At 41.3% G+C, this 22580-nt stretch overlaps 58 non-coding genes and 42 pseudogenes across 58 annotated transcripts; all 100 read left to right on the top strand.

Moving 5' to 3' along the window:
- Positions 1-31: 31 nt before the first annotated feature.
- On the top strand, positions 32-152 carry LOC134896384 (5S ribosomal RNA; annotated as a pseudogene).
- A 107-nt stretch (positions 153-259) lies between these two features.
- On the top strand, positions 260-380 carry LOC134893353 (5S ribosomal RNA; annotated as a pseudogene).
- Positions 381-487: 107 nt separating this feature from the next.
- On the top strand, positions 488-606 carry LOC135060309 (5S ribosomal RNA). The gene has a single exon (XR_010246699.1). It is a non-coding gene; the product is annotated as a 5S ribosomal RNA (ribosomal RNA).
- Positions 607-713: 107 nt separating this feature from the next.
- LOC135062648 (5S ribosomal RNA) lies at positions 714-832 on the top strand. The gene has a single exon (XR_010248996.1). It is a non-coding gene; the product is annotated as a 5S ribosomal RNA (ribosomal RNA).
- A 107-nt stretch (positions 833-939) lies between these two features.
- On the top strand, positions 940-1058 carry LOC135064483 (5S ribosomal RNA). The gene has a single exon (XR_010250793.1). It is a non-coding gene; the product is annotated as a 5S ribosomal RNA (ribosomal RNA).
- A 107-nt stretch (positions 1059-1165) lies between these two features.
- On the top strand, positions 1166-1285 carry LOC134888681 (5S ribosomal RNA; annotated as a pseudogene).
- A 107-nt stretch (positions 1286-1392) lies between these two features.
- On the top strand, positions 1393-1511 carry LOC135059583 (5S ribosomal RNA). The gene has a single exon (XR_010245984.1). It is a non-coding gene; the product is annotated as a 5S ribosomal RNA (ribosomal RNA).
- Positions 1512-1618: 107 nt separating this feature from the next.
- On the top strand, positions 1619-1737 carry LOC135065076 (5S ribosomal RNA). Its single transcript, XR_010251367.1, has one exon. It is a non-coding gene; the product is annotated as a 5S ribosomal RNA (ribosomal RNA).
- A 107-nt stretch (positions 1738-1844) lies between these two features.
- LOC135065823 (5S ribosomal RNA) lies at positions 1845-1963 on the top strand. Its single transcript, XR_010252093.1, has one exon. It is a non-coding gene; the product is annotated as a 5S ribosomal RNA (ribosomal RNA).
- A 107-nt stretch (positions 1964-2070) lies between these two features.
- On the top strand, positions 2071-2189 carry LOC135069438 (5S ribosomal RNA). The gene has a single exon (XR_010255619.1). It is a non-coding gene; the product is annotated as a 5S ribosomal RNA (ribosomal RNA).
- A 107-nt stretch (positions 2190-2296) lies between these two features.
- Positions 2297-2415, top strand: LOC135059967 (5S ribosomal RNA). Its single transcript, XR_010246362.1, has one exon. It is a non-coding gene; the product is annotated as a 5S ribosomal RNA (ribosomal RNA).
- Positions 2416-2526: 111 nt separating this feature from the next.
- On the top strand, positions 2527-2645 carry LOC135068428 (5S ribosomal RNA). The gene has a single exon (XR_010254630.1). It is a non-coding gene; the product is annotated as a 5S ribosomal RNA (ribosomal RNA).
- Positions 2646-2752: 107 nt separating this feature from the next.
- On the top strand, positions 2753-2871 carry LOC134900792 (5S ribosomal RNA). Its single transcript, XR_010174296.1, has one exon. It is a non-coding gene; the product is annotated as a 5S ribosomal RNA (ribosomal RNA).
- A 111-nt stretch (positions 2872-2982) lies between these two features.
- On the top strand, positions 2983-3101 carry LOC135066894 (5S ribosomal RNA). The gene has a single exon (XR_010253130.1). It is a non-coding gene; the product is annotated as a 5S ribosomal RNA (ribosomal RNA).
- Positions 3102-3208: 107 nt separating this feature from the next.
- LOC135065075 (5S ribosomal RNA) lies at positions 3209-3327 on the top strand. Its single transcript, XR_010251366.1, has one exon. It is a non-coding gene; the product is annotated as a 5S ribosomal RNA (ribosomal RNA).
- Positions 3328-3434: 107 nt separating this feature from the next.
- On the top strand, positions 3435-3553 carry LOC135064846 (5S ribosomal RNA). The gene has a single exon (XR_010251142.1). It is a non-coding gene; the product is annotated as a 5S ribosomal RNA (ribosomal RNA).
- A 107-nt stretch (positions 3554-3660) lies between these two features.
- On the top strand, positions 3661-3779 carry LOC134893266 (5S ribosomal RNA; annotated as a pseudogene).
- A 107-nt stretch (positions 3780-3886) lies between these two features.
- LOC134889304 (5S ribosomal RNA) lies at positions 3887-4005 on the top strand (annotated as a pseudogene).
- A 107-nt stretch (positions 4006-4112) lies between these two features.
- Positions 4113-4230, top strand: LOC134887684 (5S ribosomal RNA; annotated as a pseudogene).
- Positions 4231-4337: 107 nt separating this feature from the next.
- LOC134891253 (5S ribosomal RNA) lies at positions 4338-4456 on the top strand (annotated as a pseudogene).
- A 107-nt stretch (positions 4457-4563) lies between these two features.
- On the top strand, positions 4564-4682 carry LOC134893505 (5S ribosomal RNA; annotated as a pseudogene).
- Positions 4683-4789: 107 nt separating this feature from the next.
- LOC134893352 (5S ribosomal RNA) lies at positions 4790-4910 on the top strand (annotated as a pseudogene).
- A 107-nt stretch (positions 4911-5017) lies between these two features.
- LOC134901262 (5S ribosomal RNA) lies at positions 5018-5136 on the top strand. Its single transcript, XR_010174753.1, has one exon. It is a non-coding gene; the product is annotated as a 5S ribosomal RNA (ribosomal RNA).
- A 107-nt stretch (positions 5137-5243) lies between these two features.
- Positions 5244-5362, top strand: LOC135065670 (5S ribosomal RNA). The gene has a single exon (XR_010251944.1). It is a non-coding gene; the product is annotated as a 5S ribosomal RNA (ribosomal RNA).
- Positions 5363-5473: 111 nt separating this feature from the next.
- Positions 5474-5592, top strand: LOC135062700 (5S ribosomal RNA). Its single transcript, XR_010249047.1, has one exon. It is a non-coding gene; the product is annotated as a 5S ribosomal RNA (ribosomal RNA).
- A 107-nt stretch (positions 5593-5699) lies between these two features.
- Positions 5700-5818, top strand: LOC134900840 (5S ribosomal RNA). The gene has a single exon (XR_010174343.1). It is a non-coding gene; the product is annotated as a 5S ribosomal RNA (ribosomal RNA).
- Positions 5819-5925: 107 nt separating this feature from the next.
- Positions 5926-6045, top strand: LOC134885059 (5S ribosomal RNA). Its single transcript, XR_010169185.1, has one exon. It is a non-coding gene; the product is annotated as a 5S ribosomal RNA (ribosomal RNA).
- A 106-nt stretch (positions 6046-6151) lies between these two features.
- Positions 6152-6275, top strand: LOC134895540 (5S ribosomal RNA; annotated as a pseudogene).
- Positions 6276-6382: 107 nt separating this feature from the next.
- LOC134887181 (5S ribosomal RNA) lies at positions 6383-6501 on the top strand (annotated as a pseudogene).
- Positions 6502-6608: 107 nt separating this feature from the next.
- LOC134896163 (5S ribosomal RNA) lies at positions 6609-6727 on the top strand. Its single transcript, XR_010171984.1, has one exon. It is a non-coding gene; the product is annotated as a 5S ribosomal RNA (ribosomal RNA).
- Positions 6728-6834: 107 nt separating this feature from the next.
- On the top strand, positions 6835-6953 carry LOC135068337 (5S ribosomal RNA). Its single transcript, XR_010254541.1, has one exon. It is a non-coding gene; the product is annotated as a 5S ribosomal RNA (ribosomal RNA).
- A 107-nt stretch (positions 6954-7060) lies between these two features.
- Positions 7061-7179, top strand: LOC135062623 (5S ribosomal RNA). Its single transcript, XR_010248971.1, has one exon. It is a non-coding gene; the product is annotated as a 5S ribosomal RNA (ribosomal RNA).
- A 107-nt stretch (positions 7180-7286) lies between these two features.
- LOC134885057 (5S ribosomal RNA) lies at positions 7287-7406 on the top strand. Its single transcript, XR_010169184.1, has one exon. It is a non-coding gene; the product is annotated as a 5S ribosomal RNA (ribosomal RNA).
- Positions 7407-7513: 107 nt separating this feature from the next.
- LOC134894997 (5S ribosomal RNA) lies at positions 7514-7637 on the top strand (annotated as a pseudogene).
- A 106-nt stretch (positions 7638-7743) lies between these two features.
- Positions 7744-7862, top strand: LOC134889599 (5S ribosomal RNA; annotated as a pseudogene).
- A 107-nt stretch (positions 7863-7969) lies between these two features.
- Positions 7970-8089, top strand: LOC134886851 (5S ribosomal RNA). The gene has a single exon (XR_010170928.1). It is a non-coding gene; the product is annotated as a 5S ribosomal RNA (ribosomal RNA).
- Positions 8090-8196: 107 nt separating this feature from the next.
- On the top strand, positions 8197-8320 carry LOC134893760 (5S ribosomal RNA; annotated as a pseudogene).
- A 106-nt stretch (positions 8321-8426) lies between these two features.
- Positions 8427-8545, top strand: LOC134887630 (5S ribosomal RNA; annotated as a pseudogene).
- A 107-nt stretch (positions 8546-8652) lies between these two features.
- On the top strand, positions 8653-8771 carry LOC134896151 (5S ribosomal RNA). The gene has a single exon (XR_010171983.1). It is a non-coding gene; the product is annotated as a 5S ribosomal RNA (ribosomal RNA).
- A 111-nt stretch (positions 8772-8882) lies between these two features.
- LOC135062699 (5S ribosomal RNA) lies at positions 8883-9001 on the top strand. Its single transcript, XR_010249046.1, has one exon. It is a non-coding gene; the product is annotated as a 5S ribosomal RNA (ribosomal RNA).
- A 107-nt stretch (positions 9002-9108) lies between these two features.
- On the top strand, positions 9109-9227 carry LOC135059568 (5S ribosomal RNA). The gene has a single exon (XR_010245970.1). It is a non-coding gene; the product is annotated as a 5S ribosomal RNA (ribosomal RNA).
- A 107-nt stretch (positions 9228-9334) lies between these two features.
- LOC135061223 (5S ribosomal RNA) lies at positions 9335-9453 on the top strand. Its single transcript, XR_010247611.1, has one exon. It is a non-coding gene; the product is annotated as a 5S ribosomal RNA (ribosomal RNA).
- Positions 9454-9560: 107 nt separating this feature from the next.
- Positions 9561-9679, top strand: LOC135064482 (5S ribosomal RNA). The gene has a single exon (XR_010250792.1). It is a non-coding gene; the product is annotated as a 5S ribosomal RNA (ribosomal RNA).
- A 107-nt stretch (positions 9680-9786) lies between these two features.
- Positions 9787-9905, top strand: LOC134896139 (5S ribosomal RNA). Its single transcript, XR_010171981.1, has one exon. It is a non-coding gene; the product is annotated as a 5S ribosomal RNA (ribosomal RNA).
- Positions 9906-10012: 107 nt separating this feature from the next.
- LOC135059317 (5S ribosomal RNA) lies at positions 10013-10131 on the top strand. Its single transcript, XR_010245725.1, has one exon. It is a non-coding gene; the product is annotated as a 5S ribosomal RNA (ribosomal RNA).
- Positions 10132-10238: 107 nt separating this feature from the next.
- LOC134891240 (5S ribosomal RNA) lies at positions 10239-10357 on the top strand (annotated as a pseudogene).
- A 107-nt stretch (positions 10358-10464) lies between these two features.
- On the top strand, positions 10465-10584 carry LOC134885056 (5S ribosomal RNA). The gene has a single exon (XR_010169183.1). It is a non-coding gene; the product is annotated as a 5S ribosomal RNA (ribosomal RNA).
- Positions 10585-10691: 107 nt separating this feature from the next.
- On the top strand, positions 10692-10815 carry LOC134896805 (5S ribosomal RNA; annotated as a pseudogene).
- Positions 10816-10921: 106 nt separating this feature from the next.
- On the top strand, positions 10922-11040 carry LOC134887101 (5S ribosomal RNA; annotated as a pseudogene).
- Positions 11041-11147: 107 nt separating this feature from the next.
- LOC134890932 (5S ribosomal RNA) lies at positions 11148-11267 on the top strand (annotated as a pseudogene).
- Positions 11268-11374: 107 nt separating this feature from the next.
- On the top strand, positions 11375-11498 carry LOC134893759 (5S ribosomal RNA; annotated as a pseudogene).
- Positions 11499-11604: 106 nt separating this feature from the next.
- Positions 11605-11723, top strand: LOC135066744 (5S ribosomal RNA). The gene has a single exon (XR_010252985.1). It is a non-coding gene; the product is annotated as a 5S ribosomal RNA (ribosomal RNA).
- Positions 11724-11830: 107 nt separating this feature from the next.
- LOC134884512 (5S ribosomal RNA) lies at positions 11831-11949 on the top strand. Its single transcript, XR_010168656.1, has one exon. It is a non-coding gene; the product is annotated as a 5S ribosomal RNA (ribosomal RNA).
- A 107-nt stretch (positions 11950-12056) lies between these two features.
- LOC135059966 (5S ribosomal RNA) lies at positions 12057-12175 on the top strand. Its single transcript, XR_010246361.1, has one exon. It is a non-coding gene; the product is annotated as a 5S ribosomal RNA (ribosomal RNA).
- Positions 12176-12282: 107 nt separating this feature from the next.
- LOC134891132 (5S ribosomal RNA) lies at positions 12283-12402 on the top strand (annotated as a pseudogene).
- Positions 12403-12509: 107 nt separating this feature from the next.
- LOC135065450 (5S ribosomal RNA) lies at positions 12510-12628 on the top strand. The gene has a single exon (XR_010251733.1). It is a non-coding gene; the product is annotated as a 5S ribosomal RNA (ribosomal RNA).
- Positions 12629-12735: 107 nt separating this feature from the next.
- Positions 12736-12854, top strand: LOC135070361 (5S ribosomal RNA). The gene has a single exon (XR_010256529.1). It is a non-coding gene; the product is annotated as a 5S ribosomal RNA (ribosomal RNA).
- A 106-nt stretch (positions 12855-12960) lies between these two features.
- Positions 12961-13079, top strand: LOC135059965 (5S ribosomal RNA). Its single transcript, XR_010246360.1, has one exon. It is a non-coding gene; the product is annotated as a 5S ribosomal RNA (ribosomal RNA).
- Positions 13080-13186: 107 nt separating this feature from the next.
- On the top strand, positions 13187-13306 carry LOC134891131 (5S ribosomal RNA; annotated as a pseudogene).
- A 107-nt stretch (positions 13307-13413) lies between these two features.
- LOC135065449 (5S ribosomal RNA) lies at positions 13414-13532 on the top strand. The gene has a single exon (XR_010251732.1). It is a non-coding gene; the product is annotated as a 5S ribosomal RNA (ribosomal RNA).
- A 107-nt stretch (positions 13533-13639) lies between these two features.
- Positions 13640-13758, top strand: LOC135059964 (5S ribosomal RNA). The gene has a single exon (XR_010246359.1). It is a non-coding gene; the product is annotated as a 5S ribosomal RNA (ribosomal RNA).
- Positions 13759-13865: 107 nt separating this feature from the next.
- LOC134885271 (5S ribosomal RNA) lies at positions 13866-13984 on the top strand. The gene has a single exon (XR_010169387.1). It is a non-coding gene; the product is annotated as a 5S ribosomal RNA (ribosomal RNA).
- A 107-nt stretch (positions 13985-14091) lies between these two features.
- Positions 14092-14210, top strand: LOC135059963 (5S ribosomal RNA). The gene has a single exon (XR_010246358.1). It is a non-coding gene; the product is annotated as a 5S ribosomal RNA (ribosomal RNA).
- A 107-nt stretch (positions 14211-14317) lies between these two features.
- LOC134896127 (5S ribosomal RNA) lies at positions 14318-14436 on the top strand. The gene has a single exon (XR_010171980.1). It is a non-coding gene; the product is annotated as a 5S ribosomal RNA (ribosomal RNA).
- A 107-nt stretch (positions 14437-14543) lies between these two features.
- On the top strand, positions 14544-14663 carry LOC134896453 (5S ribosomal RNA; annotated as a pseudogene).
- Positions 14664-14770: 107 nt separating this feature from the next.
- Positions 14771-14889, top strand: LOC135065448 (5S ribosomal RNA). Its single transcript, XR_010251731.1, has one exon. It is a non-coding gene; the product is annotated as a 5S ribosomal RNA (ribosomal RNA).
- Positions 14890-14996: 107 nt separating this feature from the next.
- On the top strand, positions 14997-15115 carry LOC135068367 (5S ribosomal RNA). Its single transcript, XR_010254571.1, has one exon. It is a non-coding gene; the product is annotated as a 5S ribosomal RNA (ribosomal RNA).
- A 107-nt stretch (positions 15116-15222) lies between these two features.
- Positions 15223-15341, top strand: LOC134889430 (5S ribosomal RNA; annotated as a pseudogene).
- Positions 15342-15448: 107 nt separating this feature from the next.
- LOC134892527 (5S ribosomal RNA) lies at positions 15449-15567 on the top strand (annotated as a pseudogene).
- Positions 15568-15674: 107 nt separating this feature from the next.
- LOC135065447 (5S ribosomal RNA) lies at positions 15675-15793 on the top strand. Its single transcript, XR_010251730.1, has one exon. It is a non-coding gene; the product is annotated as a 5S ribosomal RNA (ribosomal RNA).
- A 107-nt stretch (positions 15794-15900) lies between these two features.
- LOC135066011 (5S ribosomal RNA) lies at positions 15901-16019 on the top strand. The gene has a single exon (XR_010252273.1). It is a non-coding gene; the product is annotated as a 5S ribosomal RNA (ribosomal RNA).
- Positions 16020-16126: 107 nt separating this feature from the next.
- LOC135064481 (5S ribosomal RNA) lies at positions 16127-16245 on the top strand. The gene has a single exon (XR_010250791.1). It is a non-coding gene; the product is annotated as a 5S ribosomal RNA (ribosomal RNA).
- A 107-nt stretch (positions 16246-16352) lies between these two features.
- On the top strand, positions 16353-16471 carry LOC134893563 (5S ribosomal RNA; annotated as a pseudogene).
- Positions 16472-16578: 107 nt separating this feature from the next.
- On the top strand, positions 16579-16697 carry LOC135067180 (5S ribosomal RNA). Its single transcript, XR_010253402.1, has one exon. It is a non-coding gene; the product is annotated as a 5S ribosomal RNA (ribosomal RNA).
- Positions 16698-16804: 107 nt separating this feature from the next.
- Positions 16805-16924, top strand: LOC134890363 (5S ribosomal RNA; annotated as a pseudogene).
- A 107-nt stretch (positions 16925-17031) lies between these two features.
- On the top strand, positions 17032-17150 carry LOC134889582 (5S ribosomal RNA; annotated as a pseudogene).
- Positions 17151-17257: 107 nt separating this feature from the next.
- On the top strand, positions 17258-17377 carry LOC134896448 (5S ribosomal RNA; annotated as a pseudogene).
- A 107-nt stretch (positions 17378-17484) lies between these two features.
- LOC135065445 (5S ribosomal RNA) lies at positions 17485-17603 on the top strand. The gene has a single exon (XR_010251728.1). It is a non-coding gene; the product is annotated as a 5S ribosomal RNA (ribosomal RNA).
- Positions 17604-17710: 107 nt separating this feature from the next.
- On the top strand, positions 17711-17829 carry LOC135068785 (5S ribosomal RNA). Its single transcript, XR_010254977.1, has one exon. It is a non-coding gene; the product is annotated as a 5S ribosomal RNA (ribosomal RNA).
- Positions 17830-17936: 107 nt separating this feature from the next.
- Positions 17937-18055, top strand: LOC134890718 (5S ribosomal RNA; annotated as a pseudogene).
- Positions 18056-18162: 107 nt separating this feature from the next.
- On the top strand, positions 18163-18281 carry LOC135069900 (5S ribosomal RNA). The gene has a single exon (XR_010256080.1). It is a non-coding gene; the product is annotated as a 5S ribosomal RNA (ribosomal RNA).
- Positions 18282-18388: 107 nt separating this feature from the next.
- Positions 18389-18508, top strand: LOC134893594 (5S ribosomal RNA; annotated as a pseudogene).
- A 107-nt stretch (positions 18509-18615) lies between these two features.
- Positions 18616-18734, top strand: LOC134894080 (5S ribosomal RNA; annotated as a pseudogene).
- Positions 18735-18841: 107 nt separating this feature from the next.
- Positions 18842-18960, top strand: LOC134889660 (5S ribosomal RNA; annotated as a pseudogene).
- Positions 18961-19067: 107 nt separating this feature from the next.
- On the top strand, positions 19068-19186 carry LOC135059962 (5S ribosomal RNA). Its single transcript, XR_010246357.1, has one exon. It is a non-coding gene; the product is annotated as a 5S ribosomal RNA (ribosomal RNA).
- Positions 19187-19293: 107 nt separating this feature from the next.
- LOC134886451 (5S ribosomal RNA) lies at positions 19294-19412 on the top strand. The gene has a single exon (XR_010170533.1). It is a non-coding gene; the product is annotated as a 5S ribosomal RNA (ribosomal RNA).
- A 107-nt stretch (positions 19413-19519) lies between these two features.
- LOC135067247 (5S ribosomal RNA) lies at positions 19520-19638 on the top strand. Its single transcript, XR_010253467.1, has one exon. It is a non-coding gene; the product is annotated as a 5S ribosomal RNA (ribosomal RNA).
- A 107-nt stretch (positions 19639-19745) lies between these two features.
- Positions 19746-19864, top strand: LOC134894266 (5S ribosomal RNA; annotated as a pseudogene).
- A 107-nt stretch (positions 19865-19971) lies between these two features.
- Positions 19972-20091, top strand: LOC134896289 (5S ribosomal RNA; annotated as a pseudogene).
- Positions 20092-20198: 107 nt separating this feature from the next.
- On the top strand, positions 20199-20317 carry LOC134888384 (5S ribosomal RNA; annotated as a pseudogene).
- A 107-nt stretch (positions 20318-20424) lies between these two features.
- On the top strand, positions 20425-20543 carry LOC135068784 (5S ribosomal RNA). Its single transcript, XR_010254976.1, has one exon. It is a non-coding gene; the product is annotated as a 5S ribosomal RNA (ribosomal RNA).
- A 107-nt stretch (positions 20544-20650) lies between these two features.
- On the top strand, positions 20651-20768 carry LOC134891168 (5S ribosomal RNA; annotated as a pseudogene).
- Positions 20769-20875: 107 nt separating this feature from the next.
- Positions 20876-20994, top strand: LOC134888159 (5S ribosomal RNA; annotated as a pseudogene).
- Positions 20995-21101: 107 nt separating this feature from the next.
- Positions 21102-21221, top strand: LOC134896451 (5S ribosomal RNA; annotated as a pseudogene).
- A 107-nt stretch (positions 21222-21328) lies between these two features.
- Positions 21329-21447, top strand: LOC135065443 (5S ribosomal RNA). Its single transcript, XR_010251727.1, has one exon. It is a non-coding gene; the product is annotated as a 5S ribosomal RNA (ribosomal RNA).
- Positions 21448-21554: 107 nt separating this feature from the next.
- Positions 21555-21674, top strand: LOC134896450 (5S ribosomal RNA; annotated as a pseudogene).
- A 107-nt stretch (positions 21675-21781) lies between these two features.
- Positions 21782-21900, top strand: LOC134888383 (5S ribosomal RNA; annotated as a pseudogene).
- Positions 21901-22007: 107 nt separating this feature from the next.
- Positions 22008-22126, top strand: LOC134889739 (5S ribosomal RNA; annotated as a pseudogene).
- Positions 22127-22233: 107 nt separating this feature from the next.
- On the top strand, positions 22234-22352 carry LOC134886827 (5S ribosomal RNA). Its single transcript, XR_010170903.1, has one exon. It is a non-coding gene; the product is annotated as a 5S ribosomal RNA (ribosomal RNA).
- A 107-nt stretch (positions 22353-22459) lies between these two features.
- On the top strand, positions 22460-22578 carry LOC135064480 (5S ribosomal RNA). The gene has a single exon (XR_010250790.1). It is a non-coding gene; the product is annotated as a 5S ribosomal RNA (ribosomal RNA).
- Positions 22579-22580: the final 2 nt, after the last annotated feature.

Raw genomic sequence — 22580 nt, 5'->3', positions numbered from 1 at the left:
AGTAGAAAAGTTCTAACAAACCAGAAAGTTCATCTACAGCAACACCACACTGGATACGCCCAATCTCATCTGATCTTGGAAGCTAAGCAGTGTATTGTGCCTGGTTAGTACTTGGATCGGAGACCACCTGGGAATACAAGGTGCTGTAGATATTTTTATACTGCCAACACCGTTCTGTTGATGCATTCCATTTTCAAACGTATTCATTTATGAACCAGTAGTTAGAAGTAGAAAAGTTCTAACAGAAACCACAAAGCTCATCTACAGCCACACCACACTGGATTCGCCCAATCTCATCTGATCTTGGAAGCTAAGCAGTGTATTGTGCCTGGTTAGTACTTGGATGGGAGACCACCTGGGAATACAAGGTGCTGTAGATATTTTTATACTGCCAACACCGTTCTGTTGATGCATTCCATTTTAAAACGTATTCATTTATGAACCAGTAGTTAGAAGTAGAAAAGTTCAAACAGAAACCAGAAAGTTCATCTACAGCCACACCACACTGGATACGCCCAATCTCATCTGATCTTGGAAGCTAAGCAGTGTTGGGCCTGGATAGTACTTGGATGGGAGACCACCTGGGAATACAAGGTGCTGTGGATATTTTTATACTGCTAACACCGTTCTGTTGATGCATTCCATTTTCAAACGTTTTCATTTATGAACCAGTAGTTAGAAGTAGAAAAGTTCAAACAGAAACCACAAAGGTCATCTACAGCTACACCCCACTGGATACGCCCAATCTCATCTGATCTTGGAAGCTAAGCAGTGTTGGGCCTGGTTAGTACTTGGATGGGAGACCACCTGGGAATACAAGGTGCTGTAGATATTTTTATACTGCCAACACCGTTCTGTTGATGCATTCCATTTTCAAATGTATTCATTTATGAACCAGTAGTTAGAAGTAGAAAAGTACTAACAGAAATCATAAAGCTCTTCTACAGCCACACCACACTGGATATGCCCAATCTCATCTGATCTTGGAAGCTAAGCAGTGTTGGGCCTGGTTAGTACTTGGATGGGAGACCACCTGGGAATACAAGGTGCTGTAGATATTTTTATACTACCAACACCGTTCTGTTGATGTATTCCATTTTCAAACGTATTCATTTATGAACCAGTAGTTAGAAGTAGAAAAGTACTAACAGAAACCATAAAGCTCTTCTACAGCCACACCACACTGGATATGCCCAATCTCATCTGATCTTGGAAGCTAAGCAGTGTTGGGCCTGGTTAGTACTTGGATGGGAGACCAACTGGGAATACATAGGTGCTGTAGATATTTTTATACTGCCAACACCGTTCTGTTGATGCATTCCATTTTCAAACGTATTCATTTATGAACCAGTAGTTAGAAGTAGAAAAGTTCTAACAGAAACCATAAAGCTCATCTACAGCGACACCACACTGGATACGCCCAATCTCATCTGATCTTGGAAGCTAAGCAGTGTTGGGCCTGGTTAGTACTTGGATGGGAGACCACCTGGGAATACAAGGTGCTGTAGATATTTTTATACTACCAACACCGTTCTGTTGATGCATTCCATTTTCAAACGTATTCATTTATGAACCAGTAGTTAGAAGTAGAAAAGTTCTAACAGAAACCATAAAGCTCATCTACAGCCACACCACACTGGATATGCCCAATCTCATCTGATCTTGGAAGCCAAGCAGTGTTGGGCCTGGTTAGTACTTGGATGGGAGACCACCTGGGAATACAAGGTGCTGTAGATATTTTTATACTGCCAACACCGTTCTGTTGATGCATTCCATTTTCAAATGTATTCATTTATGAACCAGTAGTTAGTAGTAGAAAAGTTCAAACAGAAACCACAAAGCTCATCTACATCCACACCACACTGGATATGCCCAATCTCATCTGATCTTGGAAATTAAGCAGTGTTGGGCCTGGTTAGTACTTGGATGGGAGACCACCTGGGAATACAAGGTGCTGTAGATATTTTTATACTGCCAACACCGTTCTGTTGATGCATTCCATTTTCAAACGTATTCATTTATGAACCAGTAGTTAGAAGTAGAAAAGTTCTAACAGAAACCACAAAGCTCATCTACAGCCACACCACACTGGATACGCCCAATCTCATCTGATCTTGGAAGCTAAGTAGTGTTGGGCCTGGTTAGTACTTGGATGGGAGACCACCTGGGAATACAAGGTGCTATAGATATTTTTATACTGCCAACACCGTTCTGTTGATGCATTCCATTTTAAAACGTATTCATTTATGAACCGGTAGTTAGAAGTAGAAAAGTTCTAATAGAAACCAGAAAGTTCATCTACAGCAACACCACACTGGATACGCCCAATCTCATCTGATCTTGGAAGCTAAGCAGTGTTGGGCCTGGTTAGTACTTGGATGGGAGACCACCTGGGAATACAAGGTGCTGTAGATATCTTTTTTTATACTGCCAACACCGTTCTGTTGATGCATTCCATCTTCAAACGTATTCATTTATGAACCAGTAGTTAGAAGTAGAAAAGTTCAAACAGAAACCACAAAGGTCATCTACAGCTACACCACACTGGATACGCCCAATCTCATCTGATATTGGAAGCTAAGCAGTGTTGGGCCTGGTTAGTACTTGGATGGGAGACCACCTGGGAATACAAGGTGCTGTAGATATTTTTATACTGCCAACACCGTTCTGTTGATGCATTCCATTTTAAAACGTATTCATTTATGAACCAGTAGTTAGAAGTAGAAAAGTTCTAACAGAAACCACTAAGCTCATCTACAGCCACACCACACTGGATACGCCCAATCTCATCTGATCTTGGAAGCTAAGCAGTGTTGGGCCTTGTTAGTACTTGGATGGGAGACCAACTGGGAATACAAGGTGCTGTAGATATTTTTTTTTATACTGCCAACACCGTTCTGTTGATGCATTCCATTTTCAAACGTATTCATTTATGAACCAGTAGTTAGAAGTAGAAAAGTTCTAACAGAAACCACAAAGCTCATCTACAGCGACACCACACTGGATACGCCCAATCTCATCTGATCTTGGAAGCTAAGCAGTGTTGGGCCTGGTTAGTACTTGGATGGGAGATCACCTGGGAATACAAGGTGCTGTAGATATTTTTATACTACCAACACCGTTCTGTTGATGCATTCCATTTTCAAACGTATTCATTTATGAACCAGTAGTTAGAAGTAGAAAAGTTCTAACAGAAACCATAAAGCTCATCTACAGCCACACCACACTGGATATGCCCAATCTCATCTGATCTTGGAAGCCAAGCAGTGTTGGGCCTGGTTAGTACTTGGATGGGAGACCACCTGGGAATACAAGGTGCTGTAGATATTTTTATACTGCCAACACCGTTCTGTTGATGCATTCCATTTTCAAATGTATTCATTTATGAACCAGTAGTTAGTAGTAGAAAAGTTCAAACAGAAACCACAAAGCTCATCTACAGCCACACCACACTGGATACGCCCAATCTCATCTGATCTTGGAAACTAAGCAGTGTTGGGCCTGGTTAGTACTTGGATGGGAGACCACCTGGGAATACAAGGTGCTGTAGATATTTTTATACTGCCAACACCGTTCTGTTGATGCATTCCATTTTCAAACGTATTCATTTATGAACCAGTAGTTAGAAGTAGAAAAGTTCTAACAGAAACCACAAAGCTCATCTACAGCCACACCACACTGGATACGCCCAATCTCATCTGATCTTGGAAGCTAAGTAGTGTTGTGCCTGGTTAGTACTTGGATGGGAGACCACCTGGGAATACAAGGTGCTATAGAAATTTTTATACTGCCAACACCGTTCTGTTGATGCATTCCATTTTAAAACGTATTCATTTATGAACCGGTAGTTAGAAGTAGAAAAGTTCTAATAGAAACCAGAAAGTTCATCTACAGCAACACCACACTGGATACGCCCAATCTTATCTGATCTTGGAAACTAAGCAGTGTTGGGCCTGGTTAGTACTTGGATGGGAGACCACCTGGGAATACAAGGTGCTGTAGATATTTTCATACTGCCAACACCGTTCTGTTGATGCATTCCATTTTCAAACGTATTCATTTATGAACCAGTAGTTAGAAGTAGAAAAGTTCTAACAGAAACCACAAAGTTAATCTACAGCCACACCACACTGGATACGCCCAATCTCATCTGATCTTGGAAGCTAAGCAGTGTTGGGCCTGGTTAGTACATGGATGGGAGACCACCTGGAATACAAGGTGCTGTAGATATTTTTATACTGCCAACACCGTTCTGTTGATGCATTCCATTTTCAAACGTATTCATTTATGAACCAGTAGTTAGAAGTAGAAAAGTTCTAACAGAAACCATAAAGCTCATCTACAGCCACACCACACTGGATACGCCCAATCTCATCTGATCTTGTTAGCTAAGCAGTGTTGGGACTGGTTAGTACTTGGATGGGAGACCACCTGGGAATACAAGGTGCTGTAGATATTTTTATACTACCAACACCATTCTGTTGATGCATTCCATTTTCAAATGTATTCATTTATGAACCAGTAGTTAGAAGTAGAAAAGTTCAAACAGAAACCACAAAGCTCATCTACAGCCACACCACACTGGATACGCCCAATCTCATCTGGTCTTGGAAGCTAAGTTGTGTTGCGCCTGGTTAGTACTTGGATGGGGGACCACCTGGGAATACAAGGTGCTGTAGATATTTTTATACTGCCAACACCGTTCTGTTGATGCATTCCATTTTCAAACTTATTCATTTATGAACCAGTAGTTAGAAGTAGAAAAGTTCTAACAGAAACCACAAAGCTCATCTACAGCCACACCACACTGGATTCGCCCAATCTCATCTGATCTTGGAAGCTAAGCAGTGTATTGTGCCTGGTTAGTACTTGGATGGGAGACCACCTGGGAATACAAGGTGCTGTAGATATTTTTATACTGCCAACACCGTTCTGTTGATGCATTCCATTTTCAAACGTATTCATTTATGAACCAGTAGTTAGAAGTAAAAAAGTTCTAACAGAAACCACAAAGCTCATCTACAGCCACACCACACTGGATACGCCCAATCTCATCTGATCTTGGAAGCTAAGCAGTGTTGGGCCTGGTTAGTACTTTGATGGGAGACCACCTGGGAATACAAGGTGCTGTAGATATTTTTATACTGCCAACACCGTTCTGTTGATGCATTCCATTTTCAAACGTATTCATTTATGAACCAGTAGTTAGCAGTAGAAAAGTTCTAACAGAAACCACAAAGCTCATCTACAGCCACACCGCACTGGATACGCCCAATCTCATCTGATCTTGGAAACTAAGCAGTGTTGGGCCTGGTTAGTACTTGGATGGGAGACCACCTGGGAATACAAGGTGCTGTAGATATTTTTTTTTATACTGCCAACACCGTTCTGTTGATGCATTCCATCTTCAAACGTATTCATTTATGAACCAGTAGTTAGAAATAGAAAAGTTCTAACAGAAACCACAAAGCTCATCTACAGCCACACCACACTGGATACGCCCAATCTCCTCTGATCTTGGAAGCTAAGCAGTGTTGGGCCTGGTTAGTACTTGGATGGGAGACCACCTGGGAATACAAGGTGCTGTAGATATTTTTATACTGCCAACACCGTTCTGTTGATGCATTCCATTTTCAAACGTATTCATTTATGAACCAGTAGTTAGAAGTAGAAAAGTTCTAACAGAAACCACAAAGCTCATCTACAGCCACACCGCACTGGATACGCCCAATCTCATCTGATCTTGGAAGCTAAGCAGTGTTGGGCCTGGTTAGTACTTGGATGGGAGACCACCTGGGAATACAAGGTGCTGTAGATATTTTTATACTACCAACACCGTTCTGTTGATGCATTCCATTTTCAAACGTATTCATTTATGAACCAGTAGTTAGAAGTAGAAAAGTACTAACAGAAACCATAAAGCTCTTCTACAGCCACACCACACTGGATATGCCCAATCTCATCTGATCTTGGAAGCTAAGCAGTGTTGGGCCTGGTTAGTACTTGGATGGGAGACCACCTGGGAATACATAGGTGCTGTAGATATTTTTATACTGCCAACACCGTTCTGTTGATGAATTCCATTTTCAAACGTATTCATTTATGAACCAGTAGCTAGAAGTAGAAAAGTTCTAACAGAAACACAAAGCTCATCTACAGCCAAACCACACTGGATACGCCCAATCTCATCTCATCTGATCTAAGAAGCTAAGCAGTGTTGGGCATGGTTAGTACTTGGATGGGAGACCACCTGGGAATACAAGGTGCTGTAGATATTTTTATACTGCCAACACCGTTCTGTTGATGCATTCAATTTTCAAATGTATTCATTTATGAACCAGTAGTTAGAAGTAGAAAAGTTCAAACAGAAACCACAAAGCTCATCTACAGCCACACCACACTGGATACGCCAAATCTCATCTGATCTTGGAAGCTAAGCAGTGTTGGGCCTGGTCAGTACTTGGATGGGAGACCACCTGGGAATACAAGGTGCTGTTGATATTTTTATACTGCCAACACCGTTCTGTTGATGCATTCCATTTTCAAATGTATTCATTTATGAACCAGTAGTTAGAAGTAGAAAAGTTCAAACAGAAACCACAAAGCTCATCTACAGCCACACCACACTGGATACGCCCAATCTCATCTGATCTTGGAAGCTAAGCAGTGTTGGGCCTGGTTAGTACTTGGATGGGAGACCACCTGGGAATACAAGGTGCTGTAGATATTTTTATACTGCCAACACCGTTCTGTTGATGCATTCCATTTTCAAACGTATTCATTTATGAACCAGTAGTTAGAAGTAGAAAAGTTCTAACAGAAACCACAAAGCTCATCTACAGCCACACCACACTGGATTCGCCCAATCTCATCTGATCTTGGAAGCTAAGCAGTATTGGGCCTGGTTAGTACTTGGATGGGAGACCACCTGGGAATACAAGGTGCTGTAGATATTTTTATACTGCCAACACCGTTCTGTTGATGCATTCCATTTTAAAACGTATTCATTTATGAACCAGTAGTTAGAAGTAGAAAAGTTCTAACAGAAACCAGAAAGTTCATCTACAGCAACACCACACTGGATGCGCCCAATCTCATCTGATCTTGGAAGCTAAGCAGTGTTGGGCCTGGTTAGTACTTGGATGGGAAACCACCTGGGAATACAAGGTGCTGTAGATATTTTTATACTACCAACACCGTTCTGTTGATGCATTCCATTTTCAAACGTATTCATTTATGAACCAGTAGTTAGAAGTAGAAAAGTACTAACAGAAACCATAAAGCTCTTCTACAGCCACACCACACTGGATATGCCCAATCTCATCTGATCTTGGAAGCTAAGCAGTGTTGGGCCTGGTTAGTACTTGGATGGGAGACCACCTGGGAATACATAGGTGCTGTAGATATTTTTATACTGCCAACACCGTTCTGTTGATGCATTCCATTTTCAAACGTATTCATTTATGAACCAGTAGTTAGAAGTAGAAAAGTTCTAACAGAAACCACAAAGCTCATCTACAGCCACACCACACTGGATACGCCTAATCTCATCTCATCTGATCTAGGAAGCTAAGCAGTGTTGGGCATGGTTAGTACTTGGATGGGAGACCACCTGGGAATACAAGGTGCTGTAGATATTTTTATACTACCAACACGTTCTGTTGATGCATTCCATTTTCAAACGTATTCATTTATGAACCAGTAGTTAGAAGTAGAAAAGTTCTAACAGAAACCATAAAGCTCATCTAGAGACACACCACACTGGATACGCCCAATCTCATCTGATCTTGAAAGCTAAGCAGTGTTGGGCCTGGTTAGTACTTGGATGGGAGACCACCTGGGAATACAAGGTGCTGTAGATATTTTTATACTACCAACACCGTTCTGTTGATGCATTCCATTTTCAAACGTATTCATTTATGAACCAGTAGTTAGAAGTAGAAAAGTACTAACAGAAACCATAAAGCTCTTCTACAGTCACACCACACTGGATATGCCCAATCTCATCTGATCTTGGAAGCTAAGCAGTGTTGGGCCTGGTTAGTACTTGGATGGGAGACCACCTGGGAATACATAGGTGCTGTAGATATTTTTATACTGCCAACACCGTTCTGTTGATGCATTCCATTTTCAAACGTATTCATTTATGAACCAGTAGTTAAAAGTAGAAAAGTTCTAACAAAAACCACAAAGCTCATCTACAGCCACACCACACTGGATACGCCCAATCTCATCTCATCTGATCTAGGAAGCTAAGCAGTGTTGGGCATGGTTAGTACTTGGATGGGAGACCACCTGGGAATACAAGGTGCTGTAGATATTTTTATACTACCAACACGTTCTGTTGATGCATTCCATTTTCAAACGTATTCATTTATGAACCAGTAGTTAGAAGTAGAAAAGTTCTAACAGAAACCATAAAGCTCATCTACAGCCACACCACACTATATAAGCCCAATCTCATCTGATCTTGGAAGCTAAGCAGTGTTGGGCCTGGTTAGTACTTGGGTGGGAGACCACCTGGGAATACAAGGTGCTGTAGATATTTGTATACTGCCAACACCGTTCTGTTGATGCATTCCATTTTCAAATGTATTCATTTATGAACCAGTAGTTAGAAGTAGAAAAGTTCTTACAGAAACCACTAAGCTCATCTACAGCCACACCACACTGGATACGCCCAATCTCATCTGATCTTGGAAGCTAAGCAGTGTTGGGCCTGGTTAGTACTTGGATGGGAGACCACCTGGGAATACAAGGTGCTGTAGATATTTTTTTTTATACTGCCAACACCGTTCTGTTGATGCATTCCATCTTCAAACGTATTCATTTATGAACCAGTAGTTAGAAGTAGAAAAGTTCTAACAGAAACCACAAAGCTCATCTACAGCCACACCACACTGGATACGCCCAATCTCCTCTGATCTTGGAAGCTAAGCAGTGTTGGGCCTGGTTAGTACTTGGATGGGAGACCACCTGGGAATACAAGGTGCTGTAGATATTTTTATACTGCCAACACCGTTCTGTTGATGCATTCCATTTTCAAACGTATTCATTTATGAACCAGTAGTTAGAAGTAGAAAAGTTCTAACAGAAACCACAAAGCTCATCTACAGCCACACCACACTGGATACGCCCAATCTCATCTGATCTTGGAAGCTAAGCAGTGTTGGGCCGGGTTAGTACTTGGATGGGAGACCACCTGGGAATACAAGGTGCTGTAGATATTTTTATACTGCCAACACCGTTCTGTTGATGCATTCCATTTTAAAACGTATTCATTTATGAACTAGTAGTTAGAAGTAGAAAAGTTCTAACAGAAACCAGAAAGTTCATCTACAGCAACACCACACTGGATACGCCCAATCTCATCTGATCTTGGAAGCTAAGCAGTGTTGGGCCTGGTTAGTACTTGGGTGGGAGACCACCTGGGAATACAAGGTGCTGTAGATATTTTTATACTACCAACACCATTCTGTTGATGCATTCCATTTTCAAACGTATTCATTTATGAACCAGTAGTTAGAAGTAGAAAAGTACTAACAGATACCATAAAGCTCTTCTACAGCCACACCACACTGGATATGCCCAATCTCATCTGATCTTGGAAGCTAAGCAGTGTTGGGCCTGGTTAGTACTTGGATGGGAGACCACCTGGGAATACAAGGTGCTGTAGATATTTTTATACTGCCAACACCGTTCTGTTGATGCATTCAATTTTCAAATGTATTCATTTATGAACCAGTAGTTAGAAGTAGAAAAGTTCAAACAGAAACCACAAAGCTCATCTACAGCCACACCACACTGGATACGCCCAATCTCATCTGATCTTGGAAGCTAAGCAGTGTTGGGCCTGGTTAGTACTTGGATGGGAGACCACCTGGGAATACAAGGTGCTGTAGATATTTTTATACTGCCAACACCGTTCTGTTGATGCATTCCATTTTCAAACGTATTCATTTATGAACCAGTAGTTAGAAGTAGAAAAGTTCTAACAGAAACCACAAAGCTCATCTACAGCCACACCACACTGAATTCGCCCAATCTCATCTGATCTTGGAAGCTAAGCAGTGTAGGGCCTGGTTAGTACTTGGATGGGAGACCACCTGGGAATACAAGGTGCTGTAGATATTTTTATACTGCCAACACCGTTCTGTTGATGCATTCCATTTTAAAACGTATTCATTTATGAACCAGTAGTTAGAAGTAGAAAAGTTCTAACAGAAACCAGAAAGTTCATCTACAACAACACCATACTGGATGCGTCCAATCTCATCTGATCTTGGAAGCTAAGCAGTGTTGGGCCTGGTTAGTACTTGGATGGGAAACCACCTGGGAATACAAGGTGCTGTAGATATTTTTATACTACCAACACCGTTCTGTTGATGCATTCCATTTTCAAACGTATTCATTTATGAACCAGTAGTTAGAAGTAGAAAAGTACTAACAGAAACCATAAAGCTCTTCTACAGCCACACCACACTGGATATGCCCAATCTCATCTGATCTTGGAAGCTAAGCAGTGTTGGGCCTGGTTAGTACTTGGATGGGAGACCACCTGGGAATACATAGGTGCTGTAGATATTTTTATACTGCCAACACCGTTCTGTTGATGCATTCCATTTTCAAACGTATTCATTTATGAACCAGTAGTTAGAAGTAGAAAAGTTCTAACAGAAACCACAAAGCTCATCTACAGCCACACCACACTGGATACGCCTAATCTCATCTCATCTGATCTAGGAAGCTAAGCAGTGTTGGGCATGGTTAGTACTTGGATGGGAGACCACCTGGGAATACAAGGTCCTGTAGATATTTTTATACTACCAACACGTTCTGTTGATGCATTCCATTTTCAAACGTATTCATTTATGAACCAGTAGTTAGAAGTAGAAAAGTTCTAACAGAAACCATAAAGCTCATCTAGAGCCACACCACACTGGATACGCCCAATCTCATCTGATCTTGAAAGCTAAGCAGTGTTGGGCCTGGTTAGTACTTGGATGGGAGGCCACCTGGGAATACAAGGTGCTGTAGATATTTTTATACTACCAACACCGTTCTGTTGATGCATTCCATTTTCAAACGTATTCATTTATGAACCAGTAGTTAGAAGTAGAAAAGTACTAACAGAAACCATAAAGCTCTTCTACAGTCACCCCACACTGGATATGCCCAATCTCATCTGATCTTGGAAGCTAAGCAGTGTTGGGCCTGGTTAGTACTTGGATGGGAGACCACCTGGGAATACATAGGTGCTGTAGATATTTTTATACTGCCAACACCGTTCTGTTGATGCATTCCATTTTCAAACGTATTCATTTATGAACCAGTAGTTAAAAGTAGAAAAGTTCTAACAAAAACCACAAAGCTCATCTACAGCCACACCACACTGGATACGCCCAATCTCATCTCATCTGATCTAGGAAGCTAAGCAGTGTTGGGCATGGTTAGTACTTGGATGGGAGACCACCTGGGAATACAAGGTGCTGTAGATATTTTTATACTACCAACACGTTCTGTTGATGCATTCCATTTTCAAACGTATTCATTTATGAACCAGTAGTTAGAAGTAGAAAAGTTCTAACAGAAACCATAAAGCTCATCTACAGCCACACCACACTGTATAAGCCCAATCTCATCTGATCTTGGAAGCTAAGCAGTGTTGGGCCTGGTTAGTACTTGGATGGGAGACCACCTGGGAATACAAGGTGCTGTAGATATTTTTATACTACCAACACCGTTCTGTTGATGCATTCCATTTTCAAACGTATTCATTTATGAACCAGTAGTTAGAAGTAGAAAAGTTCTAACAGAAACCGCAAAGCTCATCTACAGCCACACCACACTGGATACGCCCAATCTCATCTGATCTAGAAAGCTAAGCAGTGTTGGGCCTGGTTAGTACTTGGATGGGAGACCACCTGGGAATACAAGGTGCTGTAGATAATTTTATACTGCCAACACCGTTCTGTTGATGCATTCCATTTTAAAACGTATTCATTTATGAACCAGTAGTTAGAAGTTGAAAAGTTCTAACAGAAACCAGAAAGTTCATCTACAGCAACACCACACTGGATACGCCCAATCTCATCTGATCTTGGAAGCTAAGCAGTGTTGGGCCTGGTTAGTACTTGGATGGGAGACCACCTGGGAATACAAGGTGCTGTAGATATTTTTATACTACCAACACCGTTCTGTTGATGCATTCCATTTTCAAACATATTTATTTATGAACCAGTAGTTAGAAGTAGAAAAGTACTAACAGAAACCATAAAGCTCTTCTACAGCCACACCACACTGGATATGCCCAATCTCATCTGATCTTGGAAGCTAAGCAGTGTTGGGCCTGGTTAGTACTTGGATGGGAGACCACCTGGGAATTCATAGGTGGTGTAGATATTTTTATACTGCCAACACCGTTCTGTTGATGCATTCCATTTTCAAACGTATTCATTTATGAACCAGTAGTTAGAAGTAGAAAAGTTCTAACAGAAATCACAAAGGTCATCTACAGCCACACCACACTGGATACGCCCAATCTCATCTGATCTAGGAAGCTAAGCAGTGTTGGGCCTGGTTAGTACTTGGATGGGAGACCACCTGGGAATACAAGGTGCTGTAGATATTTTTATACTGCCAACACCGTTCTGTTGATGCATACCATTTTCAAACATATTTATTTATGAACCAGTAGTTAGAAGTAGAAAAGTTCTAACAGAAACCAGAAAGTTCATCTACAGCAACACCACACTGGATACGCCCATTCTCATCTGATCTTGGAAGCTAAGCAGTGTTGGGCCTGGTTAGTACTTGGATGGGAGACCACCTGGGAATACAAGGTGCTGTAGATATGTTTATACTGCCAACACCGTTCTGTTGATGCATTCCATTTTAAAACGTATTCATTTATGAACCAGTAGTTAGAAGTAGAAAAGTTCTAACAGAAACCAGAATTTCATCTACAGCAACACCACACTGGATACGCCCAATCTCATCTGATCTTGGAAGCTAAGCAGTGTTGGGCCTGGTTAGTACTTGGATGGGAGACCACCTGGGAATACAAGGTGCTGTAGATATTTTTATACTACCAACACCGTTCTGTTGATGCATTCCATTTTCAAACATATTTATTTATGAACCAGTAGTTAGAAGTAGAAAAGTACTAACAGAAACCATAAAGCTCTTCTACAGCCACACCACACTGGATATGCCCAATCTCATCTGATCTTGGAAGCTAAGCAGTGTTGGGCCTGGTTAGTACTTGGATGGGAGACCACCTGGGAATTCATAGGTGGTGTAGATATTTTTATACTGCCAACACCGTTCTGTTGATGCATTCCATTTTCAAACGTATTCATTTATGAACCAGTAGTTAGAAGTAGAAAAGTTCTAACAGAAATCACAAAGGTCATCTACAGCCACACCACACTGGATACGCCCAATCTCATCTGATCTAGGAAGCTAAGCAGTGTTGGGCCTGGTTAGTACTTGGATGGGAGACCACCTGGGAATACAAGGTGCTGTAGATATTTTTATACTGCCAACACCGTTCTGTTGATGCATACCATTTTCAAACATATTTATTTATGAACCAGTAGTTAGAAGTAGAAAAGTTCTAACAGAAACCAGAAAGTTCATCTACAGCAACACCACACTGGATACGCCCAATCTCATCTGATCTTGGAAGCTAAGCAGTGTTGGGCCTGGTTAGTACTTGGATGGGAGACCACCTGGGAATACAAGGTGCTGTAGATATGTTTATACTGCCAACACCGTTCTGTTGATGCATTCCATTTTCAAACGTATTCATTTATGAACCAGTAGTTAGAAGTAGAAAAGTTCTAACAGAAACCACAAAGCTCATCTACAGCCACACCACACTGGATGCGCCAAATCTCATCTGATCTTGGAAGCTAAGCAGTGTTGGGCCTGGTTAGTACTTGGATGGGAGACCACCTGGGAATACAAGGTGATGTAGATATTTTTATACAACCAACACCGTTCTGTTGATGCATTCCATTTTCAAACGTATTCATTTATGAACCAGTAGTTAGAAGTAGAAAAGTTCTAACAGAAACCAGAAAGTTCATCTACAGCAACACCACACTGGATACGCCCAATCTCATCTGATCTTGGAAGCTAAGCAGTGTTGGGCCTGGTTAGTACTTGGATGGGAGACCACCTGGGAATACAAGGTGCTGTAGATATTTTTATACTGCCAACACCGTTCTGTTGATGCATTCCATTTTCAAACGTATTCATTTATAAACCAGTAGTTAGAAGTAGAAAAGTTCTAACAGAAACCATAAAGCTCATCTACAGCCACACCACACTGGATACGCCCAATCTCATCTGATCTTGGAAGCTAAGCAGTGTTGGGCCTGGTTAGTACTTGGATGGGAGACCACCTGGGAATACAAGGTGCTGTAGATATTTTTATACTACCAACACCGTTCTGTTGATGCATTCCATTTTCAAACGTATTCATTTATGAACCAGTAGTTAGAAGTAGAAAAGTACTAACCGAAACCATAAAGCTCTTCTACAGCCACACCACACTGGATATGCCCAATATCATCTGATCTTGGAAGCTAAGCAGTGTTGGGCCTGGTTAGTACTTGGATGGGAGACCACCTGGGAATACATAGGTGGTGTATATATTTTTATACTGCCAACACCGTTCTGTTGATGCATTCCATTTTCAAACGTATTCATTTATGAACCAGTAGTTAGAAGTAGAAAAGTTCTAACAGAAACCACAAAGCTCATCTACAGCCACACCACACTGGATACGCCCAATCTCATCTGATCTAGGAAGCTAAGCAGTGTTGGGCCTGGTTAGTACTTGGATGGGAGACCACCTGGGAATACAAGGTGCTGTAGATATTTTTATACTGCCAACACCGTTCTGTTGATGCATTCAATTTTCAAACGTATTCATTTATGAACCAGTAGTTAGAAGTAGAAAAGTTTAAACAGAAACCAGAAAGTTCATCTACAGCAACACCACACTGGATACGCCCAATCTCATCTGATCTTGGAAGCTAAGCAGTGTTGGTCCTGGTTAGTACTTGGATGGGAGACCACCTGGGAATACAAGGTGCTGTAGATATTTTTATACTGCCAACACCGTTCTGTTGATGCATTCAATTTTCAAATGTATTCATTTATGAACCAGTAGTTAGAAGTAGAAAAGTTCAAACAGAAACCACACAGCTCATCTACAGCCACACCACACTGGATACGCCAAATCTCATCTGATCTTGGAAGCAAAGCAGTATTGGGCCTGGTTAGTACTTGGATGGGAGACCACCTGGGAATACAAGGTGCTGTAGATATTTTTATACTGCCAACACCGTTATGTTGATGCATTCCATTTTCAAATGTATTCATTTATGAACCAGTAGTTAGAAGTAGAAAAGTTCTAACAGAAACCACAAAGCTCATCTACAGCCACACCACACTGGATACGCCCAATCTCATCTGATTTTGGAAGCTAAGCAGTGTTGGGCCTGGTTAGTATTTGGATGGGAGACCAGCTGGGAATACAAGGTGCTGAAGATATTTTTATACTGCCAACACCGTTCTGTTGATGCATTCCATTTTCAAACGTATTCATTTATGAACCAGTAGTTAGAAGTAGAAAAGTTCTAACAGAAACCACAAAGCTCATCTACAGCCACACCACACTGGATACGCCCAATCTCATCTGATCTAGGAAGCTAAGCAGTGTTGGGCCTGGTTAGTACTTGGATGGGAGACCACCTGGGAATACAAGGTGCTGTAGATAATTTTATACTACCAACACCGTTCTGTTGATGCATTCCATTTTAAAACGTATTCATTTATGAACCAGTAGTTAGAAGTAGAAAAGTTCTAACAGAAACCAGAAAGTTCATCTACAGCAACACTACACTGGATACGCCCAATCTCATCTGATCTTGGAAGCTAAGCAGTGTTGGGCCTGGTTAGTACTTGGATGGGAGACCACCTGGGAATACAAGGTGCTGTAGATATTTTTATACTACCAACACCGTTCTGTTGATGCATTCCATTTTCAAACATATTTATTTATGAACCAGTAGTTAGAAGTAGAAAAGTACTAACAGAAACCATAAAGCTCTTCTACAGCCACACCACACTGGATATGCCCAATCTCATCTGATCTTGGAAGCTAAGCAGTGTTGGGCCTGGTTAGTACTTGGATGGGAGACCACCTGGGAATACAAGGTGCTGTAGATATGTTTATACTGCCAACACCGTTCTGTTGATGCATTCCATTTTCAAACGTATTCATTTATGAACCAGTAGTTAGAAGTAGAAAAGTTCTAACAGAAACCACAAAGCTCATCTACAGCCACACCACACTGGATACGCCAAATCTCATCTGATCTTGGAAGCTAAGCAGTGTTGGGCCTGGTTAGTACTTGGATGGGAGACAACCTGGGAATACAAGGTGATGTAGATATTTTTATACAACCAACACCGTTCTGTTGATGCATTCCATTTTCAAACGTATTCATTTATGAACCAGTAGTTAGAAGTAGAAAAGTTCTAACAGAAACCAGAAAGTTCATCTACAGCAACACCACACTGGATACGCCCAATCTCATCTGATCTTGGAAGCTAAGCACTGTTGGGCCAGGTTAGTACTTGGATGGGAGACCACCTGGGAATACAAGGTGCTGTAGATATTTTTATACTGCCAACACCGTTCTGTTGATGCATTCCATTTTCAAACGTATTCATTTATAAACCAGTAGTTAGAAGTAGAAAAGTTCTAACAGAAACCATAAAGCTCATCTACAGCCACACCACACTGGATACGCCCAATCTCATCTGATCTTGGAAGCTAAGCAGTGTTGGGCCTGGTTAGTACTTGGATGGGAGACCACCTGGGAATACATAGGTGGTGTATATATTTTTATACTGCCAACACCGTTCTGTTGATGCATTCCATTTTCAAACGTATTCATTTATGAACCAGTAGTTAGAAGTAGAAAAGTTCTAACAGAAACCACAAAGCTCTTGTACAGCCACACCACACTGGATACGCCCAATCTCATCTGATCTAGGAAGCTAAGCAGTGTTGGGCCTGGTTAGTACTTGGATGGGAGACCACCTGGGAATACAAGGTGCTGTAGATATTTTTATACTGCCAACACCGTTATGTTGATGCATTCCATTTTCAAACGTATTCATTTATGAACCAGTAGTTAGAAGTAGAAAAGTACTAACCGAAACCATAAAGCTCTTCTACAGCCACACCACACTGGATATGCCCAATATCATCTGATCTTGGAAGCTAAGCAGTGTTGGGCCTGGTTAGTACTTGGATGGGAGACCACCTGGGAATACATAGGTGGTGTATATATTTTTATACTGCTAACACCGTTCTGTTGATGCATTCCATTTTCAAACGTATTCATTTATGAACCAGTAGTTAGAAGTAGAAAAGTTCTAAGAGAAACCACAAAGCTCATCTACAGCCACACCACACTGGATACGCCCAATCTCATCTGATCTAGGAAGCTAAGCAGTGTTGGGCCTGGTTAGTACTTGGATGGGAGACCACCTGGGAATACAAGGTGCTGTAGATATTTTTATACTGCCAACACCGTTATGTTGATGCATTCCATTTTCAAACGTATTCATTTATGAACCAGTAGTTAGAAGTAGAAAAGTTCTAACAGAAACCACAAAGCTCATCTACAGCCACACCACACTGGATACGCCCAATCTCATCTGATTTTGGAAGCTAAGCAGTGTTGGGCCTGGTTAGTACTTGGATGGGAGACCAGCTGGGAATACAAGGTGCTGTAGATATTTTTATACTGCCAACACCGTTCTGTTGATGCATTCCATTTTCAAACGTATTCATTTATGAACCAGTAGTTAGAAGTAGAAAAGTTCTAACAGAAACCACAAAGCTCATCTACTGCCACACCACACTGGATACGCCCAATCTCATCTGATCTAGGAAACTAAGCAGTGTTGGGCCTGGTTAGTACTTGGATGGGAGACCACCTGGGAATACAAGGTGCTGTAGATATTTTTATACTACCAACACCGTTCTGTTGATGCATTCCATTTTCAAACATATTTATTTATGAACCAGTAGTTAGAAGTAGAAAAGTACTAACAGAAACCATAAAGCTCTTCTACAGCCACGCCACACTGGATATGCCCAATCTCATCTGATCTTGGAAGCTAAGCAGTGTTGGGCCTGGTTAGTACTTGGATGGGAGACCACCTGGGAATACAAGGTGCTGTAGATATTTTTATACTACCAACACCGTTCTGTTGATGCATTCCATTTTCAAACATATTTATTTATGAACCAGTAGTTAGAAGTAGAAAAGTTCTAACAGAAACCATAAAGCTCTTCTACAGCCACACCACACTGGATATGCCCAATCTCATCTGATCTCGGAAGCTAAGCAGTGTTGGGCCTGGTTAGTACTTGGATGGGAGACCACCTGGGAATTCATAGGTGGTGTAGATATTTTTATACTGCCAACACCGTTCTGTTGATGCATTCCATTTTCAAACGTATTCATTTATGAACCAGTAGTTAGAAGTAGAAAAGTTCTAACAGAAATCACAAAGGTCATCTACAGCCACACCTCACTGGATATGCCCAATCTCATCTGATCTAGGAAGCTAAGCAGTGTTGGGCCTGGTTAATACTTGGATGGGAGACCACCTGGGGATACAAGGTGCTGTAGATATTTTTATACTGCCAACACCGTTCTGTTGATGCATACCATTTTCAAACATATTTATTTATGAACCAGTAGTTAGAAGTAGAAAAGTTCTAACAGAAACCAGAAAGTTCATCTACAGCAACACCACACTGGATACGCCAAATCTCATCTGATCTTGGAAGCTAAGCAGTGTTGGGCCTGGTTAGTACTTGGATGGGAGACCACCTGGGAATACAAGGTGATGTAGATATTTTTATACAACCAACACCGTTCTGTTGATGCATTCCATTTTCAAACGTATTCATTTATGAACCAGTAGTTAGAAGTAGAAAAGTTCTAACAGAAACCAGAAAGTTCATCTACAGCAACACCACACTGGATACGCCCAATCTCATCTGATCTTGGAAGCTAAGCAGTGTTGGGCCTGGTTAGTACTTGGATGGGAGACCACCTGGGAATACAAGGTGCTGTAGATATGTTTATACTGCCAACACCGTTCTGTTGATGCATTCCATTTTCAAACGTATTCATTTATGAACCAGTAGTTAGAAGTAGAAAAGTTCTAACAGAAACCACAAAGCTCATCTACAGCCACACCACACTGGATACGCCAAATCTCATCTGATCTTGGAAGCTAAGCAGTGTTGGGCCTGGTTAGTACTTGGATGGGAGACCACCTGGGAATACAAGGTGATGTAGATATTTTTATACAACCAACACCGTTCTGTTGATGCATTCCATTTTCAAACGTATTCATTTATGAACCAGTAGTTAGAAGTAGAAAAGTTCTAACAGAAACCAGAAAGTTCATCTACAGCAACACCACACTGGATACGCCCAATCTCATCTGATCTTGGAAGCTAAGCAGTGTTGGGCCTGGTTAGTATTTGGATGGGAGACCACCTGGGAATACAAGGTGCTGTAGATATTTTTATACTGCCAACACCGTTCTGTTGATGCATTCCATTTTCAAACGTATTCATTTATAAACCAGTAGTTAGAAGTAGAAAAGTTCTAACAGAAACCATAAAGCTCATCTACAGCCACACCACACTGGATACGCCCTATCTCATCTGATCTTGGAAGCTAAGCAGTGTTATGCCTGGTTAGTACTTGGACGGGAGACCACCTGGGAATACAAGGTGCTGTAGATATTTTTATACTACCAACACCGTTCTGTTGATGCATTCCATTTTCAAACGTATTCATTTATGAACCAGTATTTAGAAGTAGAAAAGTTCTAACAGAAACCACAAAGCTCATCTACAGCCACACCACACTGGATATGCCCAATATCATCTGATCTTGGAAGCTAAACAGTGTTGGGCCTGGTTAGTACTTGGATGGGAGACCACCTGGGAATACATAGGTGGTGTATATATTTTTATACTGCCAACACCGTTCTGTTGATGCATTCCATTTTCAAACGTATTCATTTATGAACCAGTAGTTAGAAGTAGAAAAGTTCTAACAGAAACCACAAAGCTCATCTAAAGCCACACCACACTGGATACGCCCAATCTCATCTGATCTAGGAAGCTAAGCAGTGTTGGGCCTGGTTAGTACTTGGATGGGAGACCACCTGGGAATACAAGGTGCTGTAGATATTTTTATACTGCCAACACCGTTATGTTGATGCATTCCATTTTCAAACGTATTCATTTATGAACCAGTAGTTAGAAGTAGAAAAGTTCTAACAGAAACCACAAAGCTCATCTACAGCCACACCACACTGGATACGCCCAATCTCATCTGATTTTGGAAGCTAAGCAGTGTTGGGCCTGGTTAGTACTTGGATGGGAGACCAGCTGGGAATACAAGGTGCTGTAGATATTTTTATACTGCCAACACCGTTCTGTTGATGCATTCCATTTTCAAACGTATTCATTTATGAACCAGTAGTTAGAAGTAGAAAAGTTCTAACAGAAACCAGAAAGTTCATCTACAGCAACACCACACTGGATACGCCCAATCTCATCTGATCTTGGAAGCTAAGCAGTGTTGGGCCTGGTTAGTATTTGGATGGGAGACCACCAGGAATACAAGGTGCTGTAGATATTTTTATACTGCCAACACCGTTCTGTTGATGCATTCCATTTTCAAACGTATTCATTTATAAACCAGTAGTTAGAAGTAGAAAAGTTCTAACAGAAACCATAAAGCTCATCTACAGCCACACCACACTGGATACGCCCAATCTCATCTGATCTTGGAAGCTAAGCAGTGTTATGCCTGGTTAGTACTTGGATGGGAGACCACCTGGGAATACAAGGTGCTGTAGATATTTTTATACTACCAACACCGTTCTGTTGATGCATTCCATTTTCAAACGTATTCATTTATGAACCAGTAGTTAGAAGTAGAAAAGTACTAACCGAAACCATAAAGCTCTTCTACAGCCACACCACACTGGATATGCCCAATATCATCTGATCTTGGAAGCTAAGCAGTGTTGGGCCTGGTTAGTACTTGGATGGGAGACCACCTGGGAATACATAGGTGGTGTATATATTTTTATACTGCCAACACCGTTCTGTTGATGCATTCCATTTTCAAACGTATTCATTTATGAACCAGTAGTTAGAAGTAGAAAAGTTCTAACAGAAACCACAAAGCTCATCTACAGCCACACCACACTGGATACGCCCAATCTCATCTGATCTAGGAAGCTAAGCAGTGTTGGGCCTGGTTAGTACTTGGATGGGAGACCACCTGGGAATACAAGGTGCTGTAGATATTTTTATACTGCCAACACCGTTATGTTGATGCATTCCATTTTCAAACGTATTCATTTATGAACCAGTAGTAAGAAGTAGAAAAGTACTAACCGAAACCATAAAGCTCTTCTACAGCCACACCACACTGGATATGCCCAATATCATCTGATCTTGGAAGCTAAGCAGTGTTGGGCCTGGTTAGTACTTGGATGGGAGACCACCTGGGAATACATAGGTGGTGTATATATTTTTATACTGCCAACACCGTTCTGTTGATGCATTCCATTTTCAAACGTATTCATTTATGAACCAGTAGTTAGAAGTAGAAAAGTTCTAACAGAAACCACAAAGCTCATCTAAAGCCACACCACACTGGATACGCCCAATCTCATCTGATCTAGGAAGCTAAGCAGTGTTGGGCCTGGTTAGTACTTGGATGGGAGACCACCTGGGAATACAAGGTGCTGTAGATATTTTTATACTGCCAACACCGTTATGTTGATGCATTCCATTTTCAAACGTATTCATTTATGAACCAGTAGTTAGAAGTAGAAAAGTTCTAACAGAAACCACAAAGCTCATCTACAGCCACACCACACTGGATACGCCCAATCTCATCTGATTTTGGAAGCTAAGCAGTGTTGGGCCTGGTTAGTACTTGGATGGGAGACCAGCTGGGAATACAATGTGCTGTAGATATTTTTATACTGCCAACACCGTTCTGTTGATGCATTCCATTTTCAAACGTATTCATTTATGAACCAGTAGTTAGAAGTAGAAAAGTTCTAACAGAAACCACAAAGCTCATCTACAGCCACACCACACTGGATACGCCAAATCTCATCTGATCTAGGAAGCTAAGCAGTGTTGGGCCTGGTTAGTACTTGGATGGGAGACCACCTGGGAATACAAGGTGCTGTAGATATTTTTATACTACCAACACCGTTCAGTTGATGCATTCCATTTTCAAACATATTTATTTATGAACCAGTAGTTAGAAGTAGAAAAGTACTAACAGAAACCATAAAGCTCTTCTACAGCCACACCACACTGGATATGCCCAATCTCATCTGATCTTGGAAGCTAAGCAGTGTTGGGCCTGGTTAGTACTTGGATGGGAGACCACCTGGGAATACAAGGTGCTGTAGATATT

Source organism: Pseudophryne corroboree, chromosome 3, assembly GCF_028390025.1.
Source record: "Pseudophryne corroboree isolate aPseCor3 chromosome 3, aPseCor3.hap2, whole genome shotgun sequence".
NCBI classification, from domain to species: Eukaryota; Metazoa; Chordata; class Amphibia; order Anura; family Myobatrachidae; genus Pseudophryne; species Pseudophryne corroboree.
The sequence above is the reverse complement of the archived record's forward strand: the minus strand, read 5'-3'. Positions and strand labels throughout refer to the sequence as shown.